This window comes from Protopterus annectens, chromosome 1.part1, assembly GCF_019279795.1.
Source record: "Protopterus annectens isolate FY-2018-M chromosome 1.part1, PAN1.0, whole genome shotgun sequence".
NCBI lineage: Eukaryota > Metazoa > Chordata > Ceratodontiformes > Protopteridae > Protopterus > Protopterus annectens.
Window position 1 is genome coordinate 967,700,736 of NC_056726.1, and position 16,023 is coordinate 967,716,758.

The window sequence follows — 16,023 nt, forward strand, 5'->3', positions numbered from 1 at the left end:
TGATGCAGAGGAACACTCTTACTCTCCTTTTGAGGATTCGGATGCAGAACAGTCCATTCCTCTGTATCCCTCCTGAGGATTTTTCCTTTGGGGAAACCTTACACACCTTGAGGGAACACTTCCATTGGGAAGGCCAAGACTTTTCAGATTCCAAGAAAAGACTTAGGGAATTTCTTTTGTTACCTCAACACAGACCTCTGGCTATACCCCCTGTTTTGGACATACTGGATGATGTCTATTCGGAGGCTTGTCTTAACCCGGATTCTCTGCCTCCTGCACCAGTCAAACCTGATAGGTATTACAGAGTACCCAGCTCTCACCAATTTCTCTTCAAAAGCCATAATGCTGACCCTGAAACCATTTCACAAGGCCCCAAGGGATTGAAGGCCTCCACTGCCAAAAATCCACTTCCTGCAGAAAGGGAATCAAGATCTTTGGAAAGGTGGGGGGAAAAGGTATATACCTCGGCCACCCTAGCCATGAGGGCTTTAAATTGTCAGTTTCATATGCTTAAATATCAACAGTTCCTGTTATCACAATTGAGGGACAAAATGTCTCAACCTGAACAACAAGATTTAAAGGAGTTACAGGATATGATGCATAGTGCAGAACTAGTGGGTAAACACACTTTACAATGCGGTTATGATGCCCTAGAGGCCTCAAGTAGAGCGGCAGCTACAGGATCAGTCATTCATGACACGCCTGGCTTAGGGAACAAAATTTACCTGATCATGTGAAAGCTAAACTTCTAGATGCTCCTTTACAAAAGGATGTGCTGTTTGGTACTAATGCTAAGGAGATACTACGGAAAATGGAAGAAAAAGCCAAATCTATGCAAACTGTCAAAGCTTTCTTACAGGTCCAACCACCACGCTTTTAGCAGAAATTGGCCTTCAAAAAACTGGTCCTTTCCAGCCACTGACAAGCCCCAAAGAGGTAGATACAGACGCACAAGGGGCAGAGGGCAATCACAAGGATCATATAGAGGGCGACAATGGCAAACTCCAGCACCAAGAGGTGGCGAAGACAGTGCACAACAATACAGGAAGCAAACCCAATGACTCCCTCATTTCCATGCCAAGCATGTCTCAGCTGGCAGCACCTTTGGGAGGAAAACTAGCACTATTTGCAAGCAATTGGCATATTGTCACAACAGACAAATGGATCCTGGACATTATAAACAGAGGCTACAAATTTCAATTTCACACTCTTCCAAAAATGAGAGGCATGCCAAACCTGCCACAAAATCAAAGGGCAGAGGCACAACTGCAAATTTCAAAGCTCATAAGCATGCGAGCTATTCAAGAGGTACCTACAAACCAACAAGGTCAAGGTTTTTATTCAAGACTTTTCCTGGTACCAAGGAAAGGAACCGACTGGAGACCCATTTTGGACTTATCCACCCTAAACACATTTCTAATCGTACCAAAATTCAAGATGCTCACATTACAGCAGCTTCTTCCCATGCTGGGCAAGGTGTTCTGGCTGGTAACATTGGACCTCAAGGAGGCATACCTGCATGTCCCAATCAGACAAAGCTGCAGAAGATACCTCAGATTTCTTGCAGGTTCAATCCACTATCAATTCTCTGCATTGCCCTTTGGCTTATCTACTGCGCCCAGAGTATTCACAAAGTGCCTGGCATCAGTGATTGCCTACTGCAGACTTCAAGGGATACAAATTTACCCTTATCTGGACGACTGCCTGATCCAAGCCGACAGCAAGAACATACTTCTGGAACATCTGGCATATGTGACACGGTTACTGCTTTCTCTGGGATATACAATCAACAAAGAGAAATCAAGGCTAACACCATCCCAGAAGATAACTTTCCTGGGTGCCATCTTGGACACAAACACCCAGATGGCCTACCTTACACCAGAAAAACAAGGGCAACTATCTCAGTACTTCAAAATACTAGCAAAAAGTACCAGGCTTACTGCAAGGAAAATCCTGCAGGCTCTGGGTTTCATGGCATCTTGCATTCTATTAACCCCATTTGCAAAGCTGCATATGAGGAAACTTCAGTGGTACCTAAAAAAACTATGGTCTCAACACAGTCACAGTTTGGAAACAATAATACCAATAATTCCATGTTTGCAAAAGGAATTTCTATGGTGGGCCCAAGCATGTCAAGCAAACAAAGGCCTCCCATTCTGCAAGCCTCAAGCAAAACAATTCATAACCACAGACGCCTCAGACTACGCCTGGGGGGCGCACATGACGAAAGGTGCATTCAGGGCAAATGGTCCCAAAAAGAAAAGCACCTTCACATCAATCAAAAAGAAATGCTAGCAGTAATAAATGCAATTACAGCTTTCAAGGACTTCCTGCATCCAGGACAAATACTGATAAGAACAGACAACACCACGGTAATGTGGTACATAAACAAACAAGGAGGAACACATTCATACCCCTTGTGCAGAGTAGCCATGACTCTTTGGAACTTGGCACTGGAAAGACAAATCGAACTTCAAGCACATTACTTGCCAGGATTGGAAAACACACTGGCAGACAATCTAAGCAGAAAAATGACAGATCCACACGAATGGAAGTTACATCCTCAGGTGTTTGCAGAAATAATCCAAGCATGGGGGAGGCCAGACATGGATCTTTTTGCCTCCCACAGGAATCATCAATTGGAAAAGTTTTGTTCAAAGACTTTTCACCCAAAGGCCTGGAGAGTGGACGCCCTTTCATTCAGTTGGACAGCATGGACAGTTTACGCATTCCCACCTCTGCCTCTTCTGCCCAAGGTGCTTTTGAAAGCAAGAACAGACAAACCGAAGATGATACTGATTGCTCCAGATTGGCCAAGGCAACACTGGTACCCACTCCTGAGGAGCCTAACACATACTCCTCCCTGGTCCCTGCCACTAATGCCTCTTCTGCTGACTCAGCACAGCTACAAAACTCTTCACAGTCAGCTGAAAACACTCAATCTCGCTGCATGGAAAATTCCTTAACACCACAACAGAACCTACTCTCCAAGGAGGTACAGGATGTCATTTTGGAGGCCAGAAGACCAGCTACAAAAAAAGCTTACTCCACAAAATGGAAGCGGTTTTGCTCTTGGAATGAGAAAAAAGGCCAGGACCATAGAAAACTGAACTTGCCTCAGGTATTACAGTACCTAGCGGAGCTATTGAACAATGGACTTTCTTTTTCTTCCATAAAAATCCATGCCTCAGCCATCTCTGCAGAATTCAACACTGATCCTCCTTTATTTTCTCACCCACTCTTACGACAGTTCCTCAGAGGGGCTAAGAATATAAGACCACCAAGGAAACAACCAATACCAGCCTGGGATCTTAATTACATACTAGAAAAATTAACATTGCCTCCTTTTGAACCAGCTGCCTCAACAGATTTGCAATATTTGTCCTGGAAGACAGCCTTCCTTCTGGCCATCACTTCAGCTCGTAGGGTTTCTGAACTTCAGGCCCTCATGGCGGTGCAGCCCTTTCTCATTTTCCATCAGGACAGGGTTTCCCTTCGTACCAACCCATCATTTATGCCTAAAGTGGTATCCAGGGTAGCTTTAAATCAAGCCATACACCTACCCACCTTTTACCCCAATCCTCAAAACAAAGGGGAAAGGCTGCTACACTCCTTAGACATCCATAGGCAGCTTCGTTATTATTTGGACAGAACAAAGTCCTTCAGGAAATCAGAACAACTCTTTGTGTCCTATGCTGTAGGGGCTCAAGGGAAGCCAGTTACAAAACAGACTATTTCAAAGTGGATAGGCCACTGCATACGGTTTTGTTACTCCTATCATGGAAAATCTGTTCCTGCAGGTATCAGATCACACTCCACCAGGGCCACAGCTACCTCTACAGCCTTCCTCAGAGGAGTTCCTACCAAAGATATTTTGGAGGCAGCCACTTGGAGTTCGGTACATACCTTCACAAAACACTACCATCTGCCTTTATATTCCAGAACAAGAGCAGGTTTTGCCACTGCTGTTTTGCAGGGCATTCTGGCTCAACCCAGTTCCTCCTAGTACCTACCACCCAGTACATAGCTTTGGGATTCTACCCATCTGTGATTACTGCAGCTGTATGCACGATGAACATAGTACAGTTTTGTACCTACCATAAATGTAGATGTTCGAGTGCTAATACAACTGCAGTACAGGTTTCCCTCCCTCCTTCCCCACTTGGTAAAGGCATGAGGCCTAGCAACCTCTTCATACTACCTGACTGGGTTATCCGGCTATGTTTTATTTGCTTGCTACCACTGATTTTGGATTATATTGCATTGCTTGTATATGTATATAAGCACTATTTAGGTATTGCCTTCCTTCTGGGGGCACCTGACATCTGGGGCAAGAAAGACCGAGGAACATGGCGTCGGCTGTGTCTTATATACTCTGGCCTCACTGACGTCAGAAGAGAAAGTGACGACAACCGACGCCGGACCAAGACTTTGGAATTCGGCCGACCGAGGGACCGCTTGACGGCAGAGAACCCATCTGTGATTACTGCAGCTGTATTAGCACTCGAACATCTACATTTATGGTAGGTACAAAACTGTACTTTTTCCCTGTCAATTTCTAGGCAGCAAACTCAATCTGAGGAGGATGGGCAAGGGTAGATCATTATGGGAAGAGGGAGGAGCTCGAGACTTGAGCCTAGTCTGTAGAAATGTGACCGAGTCAGATCCAGTGGTCGGATCCATGACCTAGTTGTGAGGATAAATGAAAGTGGACAAAACAGATACCAAGTTATGGTAAGTACATAACTTATAGTTTGGATCATAGATCTTCAGAGCCATTTCTCCCTCTCAGGGATTTGGAGTTAGATAGTTCCACTCCATTATCAGCCACTCATCTTAGCCATGTGGCATCAGGTTGAACCTCCCACTGGGACTTCAGCTGCTAGGACTTGGTTCTCTGAACCTGTTTCGTGCTCCGCTTTTGAGGCTTTCAAGAGAGTACTGTCTCTTTCCAGAGAGATGACTGTCCCTGTGAGCCTTGATCTCTCCGTCCCCAAAAAATCTCCCAGGGTCCAGAACTTGACTCTTGTTCTATCTGGGCAGCCAGTGGCCAGATAATTTTGCATCAGCTCCTGTGTAGCAGACCACCTCAGCTTCTGATACCTCACTTAGAGTATTGCACTGAGGAGGTACACAAGAAACACATATGCAAAAGTAGGCATGTATATTCTCATCAAGAATCTGTCACCACTGACATTGACTGTGATGAAGGAGAAGGTTCTCCCAGATACCGCCTTGAGTATGTCATTTGAATAAATCCTTGAACTACTTAAACAGAAAGGGGGGGGTGGACTTTCCAGTCACTTTCTCCAGTAGAGTCCATCTTTGGTGAGGGTCTTGGCTGTGGCCCATCTATATCTTGGATGGAAATAAGAGACCTGATCTCCACACAGGCTTAGAAGGAGACAGACACAGCTGAACCTATCCTCAAGAAACCAAGCAAGTTTCTCGTGGCACTTAAAGACCATCTCCATTGGAGCAAGGGCCTGGCCATAGATTCTGTGGTAGTGGAAGCAGCTACCAAGAAGGAACTAGCAGAAGAGAGTTCCTCTGTCCACCTACAGAGCAGGGAGTCTCATGCATTGGATAGATTTGGGATGAGTCTGCACCTCATTTACTTTCTCAGTGAGAGCTTTAAACTACTTGGCACATTACATGATTTCAGAGAGATTTGACCAAAGAAATCCCCAAGTGTTTCTCAGGGATCAAAGGAAGTCCATTAATGTGCAGTTGGCCACCCTCTAATCTTTGTCTCATACCTCTATGTGCCTTATCTCCAACACCACGGGGCTTTGCATATAGTGTAGCTGGCACAGGCTTATCTATTAGGAGACATGCTTGGATGAGGCTTTGCCATTAATGGAACATTTCAAGACGTCCTTTGTGAATGCTGCCTCTGATGAACAACACTTTTTGGTCCCAAAGTGAAGGATGCAATCTCCAGAAGTGAAAAAGAGGGCAAATCTCTCTCTGCCATGGGGATCACATTTTTCACTCCTCTTAGGATTTTTGCTCGGAAGTGTTTGGGTAGGAATTTTTATACCCTAAGCAGAATTTTTCCTCAGATGGTAAATGTCAGAGGTGTGATGGGGAAGAAGGTAACATGTAACATGGTTTTTGGAAGTGTAATGAGGTATCAGACTTCAAAAGTTCCCTACAGAGTGCTGTGTCAGAAATATTGGGAGAGTAAATGGGTACAACTACGGAAATGATTTTTTGAGATGGATACAAGATCTGACTGGCCTACACATAGGAAATCCTTGCTAAATTTAATTCTGGGGGCTGCCAAAAGAGAAACAATTACTAGAAAATGGAAATCAAAGTTAAAACCAACAATATTTGATGTACTGAATATTGTAACAGATAAAAGAACTGTAAGCGGGATCTCTAGAAAAGGGTAGGAGAAAATTAAATAGAAAAAGTGGAAATTGTTGGAGCAATACATTCAAAATAATGTTTTGGAGGAGGAGGTGTGAGATTTAAAAGGAAGGCAGAAATTGAGCAATTTATGTAATGTTGGATTGACGATAGTTATACAAAAAAATAAATAAAAACATGATATTTAACGTTTGTAACTAGGGGCATATTAATATGGTTTGGCTTGTTTTATATAAATGTATGTTTGCCTGTGTTTTAAGTGTTAAAAAAAATTCCAGTTCACAAAGGACCTTTTTTTCAGGAATCAAAATGGAGGCAGGTTCTGCAAGTCACAGGAGTTTTCACCTGATATGTCTAGAAACAGGGCCCCCATGGCAGAGGGGAGGATCTTTTATAATGGGTGTTGCTGTAGGGGCTGAGGTGGTCTGCAGAATCAAGGCTTGAGAGTTCTCTTGTCTGAGAATCCTTTTCAATACTCCTGAGCCGTTGCCTGACTGCTGCCCTCTGGTGTGCCTATCCCTGCATCCAACAATCATGGACGTCCATCACTAAAGCCAAATGGGTGCAAAGGATAATGAACATAGGCTACTTCATTCCCTTTCACACCATTCCTTCAGCCCTAAAAGCACTTCCCAATGTTCCACCCTCACAAAGGGAAGCATCAGCTTCAGAAATAAACTTCTAAACAATCGAGTCATCCAAGTGGTCCCACCAGACTACACAGGATCTGGAATTACTCAAGACCACCGTCCAATTTTAAATGTAAACTACTTAAACAATTTTGTAAATAAAACAAAATTCCAGATGGTCATAACGTAGTTTATTCTCCCTCTTCTGTGACAGAGCAGTATGTGGTCAATAGATCTTTAGGAAGCGTACTACTTCATAAAGATGGACAGACCGTCCAGGAAGTATTTTCATGTCCATCTGGAACCTAGCCATTTTCAGTTCACTGCTCTACCCCTTGGTCTCACCACAGCCTCCCCATATTTTCAGCAAGTGTATTGAAATAGTTTCAGCTCATCTCCATCTGCAAGAGTTCTGAGTGTTCCCTTTCTTAGATGGCTGTTTTGTTACACCCCTATCCGGGATCTACTTGTACAGGCCAGGGACTCCTTGCTACACCTCTGTTCAGACCTGGGCATTACAGTCCATCTAGTGAAGTCCAAACTTTGTCCAGCTCAGTGTTTAGAATTCATAGGAACCCAATTGGACACACGGCTTCAGATTGCAAGATTTCCTTGGACAAGAATTGTATCCATTCACCATCAAAGCTTTTTAACGGCCCTGTTCTTTCAGAAGCCACAGCAAGAACAATTTTCCATCTCTTAGTATCCTTAGCAGCATTAGTCACCTTGGTTCCCCCTAGCCAGGTACTACATTGCAAGTTCATCAGTGCACTGTTACAGTCTAGTAGTTTAGATAGCAACTCATGCCCTTTCAAGTATTTGTAGAGAGGATTTGCAGAATGTATATCCGATGGTGGTGGGAGTCACCACATATTTCACAGGGACATCCTATCAACCTTCCTTTTCCCAAGCCATTGTGACAATACACACTTCCCACTTCAGGTGGGGGGGTTATTACCTGGGAAAGAAAGTCCAAGGCACATAGTCATAGTCACAGTCAGAGGCCAGACTTCACATGAATGTATTGGAGATGAACATGCTCCTCCTAGAGTTGCAGGCCTTTCAGGACACTCTTCCCATAGATGTGATATTTGTTCAGACAGATAACATGGCAGTAGTCTGGCACATCATCAGATGGGGAGAAACCAGATCTTACCCATTATGTCAAGAAGCCATAACAGTGTGGCAAAGGACGATATCTTTGCACCGCTTTCTAATAGCAACACGTATTCCAGGCAAGTCCAGTGTACTAGCAGACAAGTTGAGCAGGTCTGTCCTTCTTCACATATGGTTCCTCAATCCAACTGTCCTGCAGATATTCAGCTTTTGAGGCTGGTCTTGCTGCGATCTCTTTGCATCTCCCCTCAACATCAAGTGCGGCAAATTCTTCACTCTCCAGAGGGGAGGTCACTGCTGTGTCCCGCACTTGGTCCCCAGGACCCCTTTATGCTTTTCTCCCCTTCCAGTGATTTCAAAGTTCTTACAGAAGGCACTGGCAAAAAAGGTCTGTCAGTCAGTCTTATAGCCCATCGCTGGCCTTGACAAGTTTGTTTTTCCTTCCTCTGGCCTAATCTAGTATGCTCTGCCTGCATACTAGGCTCAGTTCCATATCTATTATCTAATCCATCTGGGTGGCCTCACCCGGACATTCATTCCATCAAACTGACTATATGGTTTCTCCAATTCCAGTGATGGCTAGACAGTCCAGGTTGTCATCCTGTGTTGTTCCTATTCTAATTTCTTCCCAAAAAGTTTCTTCATGCAAGATTTACAAAAGTAAATGGAAACGATTCTCCATCTGGGCAGCTGAGAACAATCTTGATCCTTTTTCAGCTCTAACTCCCTCTCAGCAATTTTGAAATTTTTGGCAGGCCTTTTTCATAACCAAGCCAGCTATTCCACTACCAGTGTGTAATTAGCAGCCATATTGTCCTTTCACAATGGGGAGAATCACATGCCCATTGCATGCTTATGACTATCTAAGGTTTTGTTAGAAGAACCTTTCTGTTATGACCTCCAGTTAGAGACCCAGTTCCTCACCGGGATATTAATATTTTACTGTAAGCCCTAACTAGTCCTCCTTTTTAACTGGGCTGCCAAAGCTGTTTTAAAATTGTCGACATGGAAAGCTGTTTTCTTGGTTGCTGTTCCTTTTGCTAAGAGAATTTGTGAGCTCCGTGCCATGTCTGCAAACCCCCATACTTGGTTTGTCACAAAGATTGAGTGAGTTTGAGAACTAACTCTTCTTTTCTTCCAAAGATAGCATCTGAATCCTCTGTCAACCAGTCCATAAGTATTGTGTTTTTACAAAATTATGAAACAAAGGTGAGAGTACTCATGACACTTACTACATGTTCATTGCCAATTAAAGTTCTATTTTCATCAATGCAGAGCTTTCAAGAAAACTGATCAGTTTTTCTCTTATTCTCTTGTCAAAAAGGGAAAAGGAGTATCCAAGGTTATACTCTTCTTTCGGTTGTCTGAGTGCATTTTTTATCTTTACAAGCAGATGGTCTGTCCCTGTCTGTTCCCCCAAAAGCCCTTTGTACTGCATCAGTCACTTCACCAACAGCATTCTTTTTCAGAGTACCTCTTGATGACATTTGTGCAGCTTATCGCAGGTCCAAGGTTTACACCTTCATTCACCATTATAAATTGGATATATAATTCCAGATCAAGAGCCTCTTTCACTTCGGCTTTGCTCTGGAATATCCTTCCATAAGATCACCCAAGTGTTACAGTAGCTGGGGGCTCTGTCTCATATACTGAGAAACAAACAGAAAAGACAACATCGGATATGAAATGTATTTACTCAGCATAATGATAGATCTATATTTTGTGTTTCCATCCTTCAGTTCCCCACCCACCTTCCCCCTTTCATGTGCTTTTACCATTTGATATTCTGTTTCGTGGAATTCTCTGGCTGACAGCCTTTGCTCCTTAGAGGTTCCTTATCAAGACCTAGTTTTTCAGCTGTATTTTTTTCTCCTTACCTCTGTCTTAGACTCTGCATCTGTACATTTTTCCTGTGACAAGCTCAGTCAGAGGTATTTGAGTTAACACCAGAGATTGCAGGTAAAGGGAGGAGCCAGAGCACCAGATCCTAAAGCTTGAAAGGGGCCAGAGATGGCTCCAACTCTGATCCGAGACCCATGCATTGAGGAAGGATGGAAACAGACAACACATATCTGTCTTTATGCTGGCTTGCATAACTTTCAATGTTCTGTAGTCCTATCTCACCGTAATTCTTGCTGGATGGGTTTGGAGCCGATATTCTGCTCCAACTCGGCTGATGCTAAAGCTCGAGAGCTTTTACTGGCTCGAGTCTAACCCCTATCCCATGGTGCCTCCAGATCTCGTTTGCCGCGAAAGCTTTGAGGTTGTCTCCTTACTGGCTCGTTGGCTAAGCAAAAGATTTATTTACTAAATCTTACTTTTTTCTGCATCTTTTTTCCGTATCTTGATTCTTGTTGTTTCCTTGTAGTTTCTAGCTTATTGTGTGCTTGTACTGCGTGTTTGACCCCTATTTCCCCCCCCTTAGGGAAGTACGGCCCATTTCAGTTAGTGGGCCATAGTTGCCCAGTTGCCCGTTTAAGTTAGAGGCCCTGTGTGTTTCTTCAAAAAAAAAAAAAATAGAATCTTTCCCTTCTCTGTCTTTACTTTTCTTGTTGGAATTGTTATCAGTAGATAGTAATTTGGTATAGTTAGTTGGTATCTTTCTAGGTAGCTTCTTAGTTTGTTCCTGTTAGCATGTCTAAGGAAAAGGGCAGAGAACATAAGGACCATCACCCTTCGGGATTTAAAAAATGTGATAAATGTTCACAAAAGATGTCTTTGACAGATAGTCACACTAGCTGTGTGTACTGCTTAGGCGAAGCACATTTGCAAGAGCCCTGTACCTTTTGCCATGCCTTCAGTACCAGGGTTTTGAACGAGAGGAAACGAAAATTGATAGATAGGGGTCTTATGACCAGTTCCTTCCAGGAACAGCTGGAACTTGTTCAGACAGCTCCTAAGACTTCTAAATGAAAATCTTCGGCTCCAATTTCGAAACCTTCAAAAAAGTCCAAGGCGTCGGAGCCAAGGAGTTCTGGCTCCAATTCTGCATCTTCTCTGTCGGTACCATCAGTATCTTTGGTGCCGAGGCAACCTTCAGTACCGAGACAATTAACTGACATTGACCCTGGCTCACCTACCTTGAGATCTATTTTGGAGAGGAGGAGATCTCCTTCTGTCTCCACCCGATCCTTCTGTCTCCACCCGATCCTCCAGGATGCACTCAGATGAGGACATTGAGCGGGTGGTGAAGAGGTTGCTTTCTGACCCAGCTCTGGCAAGAAAATTGGCCCCTCCAGACCCTAAGGCTTCAGAGCCGACCCCTTTTTAAACCACTGCTCCTCCTCCGACTGCTTTGCTCTCGGAGCCAATCATTTCAGTTTCTTCGATGTTGGATCCATCAGTTACGAGGATTCTTCCTGCTTCCTCGGAACAGATATCTCTGTTCTCAAAAGCTCATTCAGGAGCCGAGGGATCTGGGAGCCGACGCCCTTGAGTCGACTTCGAGGGGGATAGTCACCCTGGGTTTTCTTCGGAACCAACCCTCCCTCTCGGCACTTCGGCTCGACTCAGCTCTGTTCCCACATCTGTTTGAGCCATTCCCCCTTGCTGGGAGCCAGCCATCCATTTCCTCGGAGCAGAGGTCTTCTTTGGAGCGGGGAGGAAAGGCTTTTGAAGCAATAGAGAAGGCTTTATCCTCTGCAAAAGCCATACCATTGGAACAGATGTCCCACCGGCAGCAACCTCTTCTCCCCTGCCACCCTCACAGTGTAGGAAACCAGAGACTCAAGCAGCCCCCATTGGAGGTGCCCCCCTTCTGAGACCTGCCCAGATTATTCCACTGGAGAGCTCCCTCTGAAGAGACTTTGTAAGAGGAAGCCTGTTGACTCACCTGAGTCTGTCACTGATTTGGAGGAATCTGAAGGGTCCCCCAGATTCCCCTCTGAGGATGTCTCTTTTTCTGACATCCTAGAAATCCTTAGAGGGGTGATTGGAAGGCCTCTAACCCTACTGAGGACGAATCAGTGTAACTTGAGGCCTTTGGTTCCCGACCTTCCACCTCCTGGGTGACACCTCCTTATAACCAGCTCTTAAGGGTCATATCCCGGAAAGCCTGGACCTCCCCAGGCACAGTGGAGCCCGTCCCGAAGAGGCCAAACAAATTTATGACTGCACCTGAGGATAAGTCATTTCTTTCCAAAGGAGTTCCCGTTGATGCTATGGTGATAGCAGCGGCCACCAAGAAGGAGTTGTCCGAAACATAATCTGATATCCATCCTCCTAACAATGAGTCCAGGACGATGGATAGGTATGGGAAGTGTACCTTCTCTTCAGTGGCATTTACTCTAAGATCGCTGAATTACCTTACCCATTTCACTCAACTTCAGAGGGATCTCCTGAAGGAGTTGGGGGATACCCTTCAGGGTTCAGTAGCTCCAGGATCCATGGATAAGGTTTCTGTGCAGCTCTCCACCCTTACGTCGATAGCTAACACCTCCATGCGGCTGATATATGCAGCGGATGGAGCAAGTAGGGCAGCCGCAGCAGGAATCTCTCTCGAGACATTCTTGGATGCGTTTTTGCAACTTCACAGAATCTTTTAAGTCTTTCCTCACCAAAGTCCCCTTTGATGGTTCATCTCTTTTTGGACCTCAGGTGAAAGAGACCTTGACCAGGTGCGAGCAGGAAGGGAAAAAACCTGATCTGCTGTCGCAGTCTGTTTCTCCCTTCCGTCTAGACCCCATCCCAAGGGTAATACGGGAGGGAAAATGTGGTTCCGTAAGTCACAAAAAGGTTTCCCTCAGGTGCAAGGTCAACCCTCCCCTAGATGCAGAAGGGGAGGATATAATGGAAGATGCCGTCCCCGTGGCAGAGGAAGTCCACAGCACTATGGAGACAGAGAAAAACCTTATCTGATCGTCCCTTTCATCTCCACTGAGGGGTTGCCCGAATGCCCGTCTCTGGAGGCAGTCAGGGGTTGTCTATCACTGTACCCAAGTTCCTGGCTAAACATTTCACAAGATCGTTTGGTACAGACCATAATATCCAGAGGGTATCTGATCCCCTTTGTGTCTGATCCCCCAGTAAACCAGTCTCTACCAGATGTGCCACCCATTCAACTAGACCGTGCAACATCAGAGGTCATCTCATTCCTGCAAAAGAGGGACATCCAAGAAGTCCCCACAGAGCAAATAGGATCCAGAACATGCTCTCGATTCTTTTTAGTTCCAAAAAAGACAGGGGACTGAAGATAAAGTCCGTAAAGAAATCGAAGTTCCGAATGATCACTCTGCAGTCGATATTTTCCTTTATCGGAAAAGACAATTGGATGTGCTCATTAGATATTCAGGACGTGTACTACCACATCAAAATGGACAGACGTTCCAGAAGCCACTTATGCTTCCAGCTGGGAGCCAGTCATTTTCAGTTCCGAACACTGCCCTTTGGCCTCACTACAGCCCCAGAGTGTTCACCAAATGCATGGCAGTGGTAACGGCTCACCAGAGACGTCAAGGATTTCAGGTGTTTCCATACCAAGACGACTGGCTCCTCACTGCTACCACCAAGCATCAACTCATCAGAACCAGGGACGACACTCTATCCTTGTGCGCCAGTTTAGGTATCACAGTCAACCTAAAAAAAAAATCAGCCTTATCTCCATCCCAGCACATTGCATTTTTAGACACAGAAATAGACTCAACCACCATGTCAGCAAGACTAACACCAGAAAGAGTAGAAGCATTACTCAACCAAGTCAGATCCTTGCTAAACAGTCACAAAGTTCAGGCCAGGGTAGTCTTTCAAGTCCTAGGGACTATGGCTTCCTCCATTCTATTAGTTCCTCTAGCCCATCTGCACATGAGGGTACTTCAGTGGCTACTATTTGCCCAGTGGTCAATGCAGGATCTCCCCCTATCTCAACCAAGTCAGATCCTTGCTAAACAGTCACAAAGTTCAGGCCAGGGTAGTCTTTCAAGTCCTAGGGACTATGGCTTCCTCCATTCTATTAGTTCCTCTAGCCCGTCTGCACATGAGGGTACTTCAGTGGCTACTGTTTGCCCAGTGGTCAATGCAGGATCTTCCCCTATCTCATTAGATTATTATCACAAACACCTGTAAGAAGGATCTGACATGGTGGTTGCATATGGAACAACTTCTCTTAGATGGTCCACTTATTCCTCCTCATGAAAAGGCAATTTTGACCACAGATGCCTCCCAGATAGGGTGGAGTGGGCATTATCTGGGAATGACTGTCCAAGGTACTTGGCAGAACCACGAGAACCACTTGCACATCAATGTTTTGGAGATGAAAGCGGTGCTATAAGCACTTCACAGCTCTCTTCCCACTGGGGCAATTGCGACTCAGTCAGACAACATGTCTGTTGTGTGGTACATAAACAAGCAAGGGGGAACCAAATCTTACTTGCTTTGCTGAGTGGCCTTAAGAGTTTGGAAATGGGTGATGGACACTCAGTGCTTTCTGGTAGCAATGCACATTCTGGGGAAGTCCAGTGTGATAGCAGACAAACTCAGTCGAGCAATTCTGATGCCTCACAAGTGGTCCCTGAATGCAGAAGTTGCGAAAGAGATCTTTTACAAATGGGTCCAGCCTTGCTGCGACCTATTCCCCACACACCTGAACACCAAATGCAGCAACTACTTTGCCCTAATTCCCCATCCGGGGATGTCACCCAGGGATGCTCTAGTCCACGATTGGCCCCCGGGACTTCTTTATGCCTTCCCACCTTTTTTCTCTCATTCCAAAGGTAATACAGAAAGCAAAACAGTTGCAGAGTACCGTGATCCTCATTGCTCCTTACTGGCCTCGCCAAATCTGGTTTCCTTTTCTGTGGCTCTAACTATTGGAGAAACCATGGATTCTGGAACCATCTCCAGATCCACTGATTCATCAATCGGGACAGTTCCCACCCATCCAGCCACACCCTAAAATTGACAGCATGGCTGCTCCAGTTCCACGAATAGCCAGGTGCGTTTCCCTCTCACCTTCTGTCAAACACATTCTGATTTCTTCCCACAAGCCTTCCACTAGGAAGTTATACTCCAGTAAATGGAAAAGGTTTTCCATTTGGGCTGAAAACTAAGGCTTAGATCCCTATATAGCTCCTATAGAATCTATTTTGTCCTTCCTTGCGTCCATCTTTCATGAAGGGGCTGCAGCCACTACAGTTAGGGTCCAATTATCGGCTGTCTCTGCCATTTTGGATTCATGGGAAATCCCATCATGTCCCACTCTTTGTGCAAAACCTTTTTGAAGGAAGTTCTCCTTCTCAGGCCTCCAATCAAACAGCTAGTAGAACCCTGGGACCTAAATTTAGTTGTCACATCCTTAATTTCTTCACCCTTTGAACCATCTTCTTCATCGGATCTGAAATTATTATCCTGGAAAACACTATTCTTAATAGCCATGACCTCTGCTAGGAGAGTCTCAGAACTGTAAGCTCTTAACTATTCAACCCCCTTACATTGTTTTCCACAAGGACAGAGTCTCACTTAGGACTAACCCTTCCTTTCTTCCTAAAGTATGCTCAGAACATAATCTTAACACTACTATCAAAGCTACCACTGTTTTTTCCAAATCATTCTAATAAATCTGAATACAGGCTACACCAGTTAGACGTCCACAGAATTCTCAGGTTTTACCTACACAGGACTAAAGAATTTAGAAAATCAGATCAATTACTTGTTTCCTTTTCAGACAAAAATAAAGGCTTGCCTGTTTCTGAGGTTACTCTTTCAAAATGGCTTTCAGATTGCATTTCCTTTGCTAATCAGACTGCTGGTAAACAGTTACCCAACAAAGTTAAAGGCCATTCTACAAGGGCAGTATCAAGTTCATGTGCCTTTAGATCTAGGCTCCCAATTGATACTATTTGTGCAGCAGCTACTTGGGCAAGACTCACATACTTTTGTCACTCATTACAAATTGGATTTTGGCCTC

At 44.8% G+C, this 16,023-nt stretch overlaps 1 protein-coding gene across 1 annotated transcript in view; it reads left to right on the forward strand.

The window, feature by feature from the left end:
• The window catches only part of NOL10 (nucleolar protein 10), a 1,716,803-nt gene that overhangs the window by 1,396,119 nt on the left and 304,661 nt on the right, over positions 1–16,023 (forward strand). The window lies entirely within an intron of this gene.